The following is a 2,500-nucleotide window of genomic DNA, read 5'->3' on the forward strand; positions in this document are numbered from 1 at the left end:
GGGAGCTGCGTCAACTAGAGCTGAGCAGCCGGCCGCCCGGGAGTGTGTCCCGGGGGCCCGCGCGAACACGCAAGCGTCCGCTCAATTATTCTGCAAACAGGAGGAGGCCGAGCTCCCCTGCACGATACACCTCGAAACCCTCTCAGGTCCCGGCGGCGCGCAGCGCCGTCCTAGGTACTTGGTCGGTTTCGAGAGAGGCGCAATCGCCCGGAGTTAGGCGAGTAGACGGTTTTAGTGCGAACACCCTTGCTCCCAACTGAGCTTGCCGCTGCCGACAGAGGCCCGGGAGCGTGCTGTCGTGGCATTGCCGGCGGGAGACAACACGCGCCACCTATGGTGACCGGCAGCTCCAACGCCAGCGCCACACAAGGGCAAAGCCCCACTTGGGTGCAGAAGCGAACTCTCCCAGCACAGCGCACGCGCCAACACGTCCGCACAACTGCGATACAAACCACCTGCGAGAACCGCTGGGGCGACCGAGCAGCAGACGGCGTCGCGGCGCCGAGTGCCAGGCGGCGGCGCATCCTCAACGCACACAGTCCTCAATCAGACCAGCACACTGCAGATGTCCACCGCGCTTCGCACCGGGCTCGGCTGAACCAACTTTGGCCGCCAGGCGCCGCGTGCAGGGTGCGCCGCAGCGTAGCTGCGCCGCCTGCCGAGCCCGTCGGCTGGCGCTCCTGCCACTCGGCGCCCCCCACCAGCCGCCTGTTGCGCGTGCGCCCACGCAGCGCGCGGCCAACACGCCGGGCGGCCCCCCTTCACCGGCCGGGAACAGTCCCACCAAGCCACCGCCGCGTATCGCTTCATACCCACATGGGCCTAGTCACGTGTGTGGATGTGGCGGGTACCGCTGAAACAACCGGTTAATAGCTGTACCGATCGTCGCCATCACAGATTCACCTCCAGCGTGAACAACCGCTCAACAACGGATTTCCAGTTCATTTGCGTATCTTGGGCAGTAAACGTAGATGTCCACCTACATTTGCGAATTCAACAATTCTTGCATGCCAGGATGTCATGTGTCACGACACGCTACATCAGACCACATACACACTGCGACATGTGCAGAAGAGAACACGTGGAAGGTGGCCCGCGCACGTATGCGATGTCCCTTCCGCGATCCACTGTCAACCGGCATCTGCGGCATGTCCCAGATATGGAACGCGGTCCACCAGGGTAGCACTTTGTGTGAGGCAATACGACAAAGTCGGAATACACGCGTCACTACATCACACGGCTCACGCTGACCTGACCTGACTCACCGCACCACCACCCCCAGCGACCCAGGGTGACATACAATGCGTTCGTACGTTCCTCCCACACGCCTCTACGGCGTACCACAGTGCAACCTAGCTGTTATTGGGAGACGAGACAAGTAGCATCGAGCACAACATATGGAAATTGAGATTCGACACCGTTGGGCACAGCCAGCGTACGGTCACACGTATCACACTACTTCACTCTGTACGTAACTACCGATGATCGGTACAGCGTGTGGGTTACGCGTACGACATCAGCGGACAATGGACACAGACCATACCACGACGTACACTGAGGGCGTCGACATCTGAACGCAACTGAACAGCTGCGAGGCTCATTTAACACTCAAACGCCAGACCGACCAGCTTGAGAGGACGGAGACACAAAGAGAGGGGCAGAGGGGGGGGGGGGGGCGATATAGTCCTATTGCAGTACAATTGACAGTGGATAGCGGGAATATGTGGAAAGTAAGCAACACTCGCAAGACATCTACATGAGGATAACAACGACACCAGAGATTCCGAGCAGTGAACTATGTTAGGCAAAGGGACAACGTGGGTTAGGTTAAGGGACAACGTGGGTTAGGTTAAGGGACAACGTGGGTTAGGTTAAGGGACAACGTGGGTTAGGTTAAGGGACAACGTGGGTTAGGTTAAGGGACAACGTGGGTTAGGTTAAGGGACAACGTGGGTTAGGTTAAGGGACAACGTGGGTTAGGTTAAGGGACAACGTGGGTTAGGTTAAGGGACAACGTGGGTTAGGTTAAGGGACAACGTGGGTTAGGTTAAGGGACAACGTGGGTTAGGTTAAGGGACAACGTGGGTTAGGTTAAGGGACAACGTGGGTTAGGTTAAGGGACAACGTGGGTTACGTTAAGGGACAACGTGGGTTACGTTAAGGGACAACGTGGGTTACGTTAAGGGACAACGTGGGTTAGGTTAAGGGACAACGTGGGTTAGGTTAAGGGACAACGTGGGTTAGGTTAAGGGACAACGTGGGTTAGGTTAAGGGACAACGTGGGTTAGGTTAAGGGACAACGTGGGTTACGTTAAGGGACAACGTGGGTTAGGTTAAGGGACAACGTGGGTTAGGTTAAGGGACAACGTGGGTTAGGTTAAGGGACAACGTGGGTTAGGTTAAGGGACAACGTGGGTTAGGTTAAGGGACAACGTGGGTTAGGTTAAGGGACAACGTGGGTTAGGTTAAGGGACAAATTGAGTTAGGTTAAGGGACAAAT

The 2,500-nt window shown here is 57.0% G+C and overlaps 1 non-coding gene across 1 annotated transcript in view; it reads right to left on the minus strand.

The window, feature by feature from the left end:
* Positions 1-4, minus strand: part of LOC126320091 (small subunit ribosomal RNA) — a 1,893-nt gene extending 1,889 nt beyond the window's left edge. The window contains exon 1 of the ribosomal RNA XR_007557849.1: positions 1-4. This exon is cut by the window's left edge and continues 1,889 nt beyond it. This is a non-coding gene — a ribosomal RNA (small subunit ribosomal RNA).
* Positions 5-2,500: the final 2,496 nt, after the last annotated feature.

This window comes from Schistocerca gregaria, unplaced genomic scaffold (genome assembly GCF_023897955.1).
Source record: "Schistocerca gregaria isolate iqSchGreg1 unplaced genomic scaffold, iqSchGreg1.2 ptg000703l, whole genome shotgun sequence".
NCBI classification, from domain to species: Eukaryota; Metazoa; Arthropoda; class Insecta; order Orthoptera; family Acrididae; genus Schistocerca; species Schistocerca gregaria.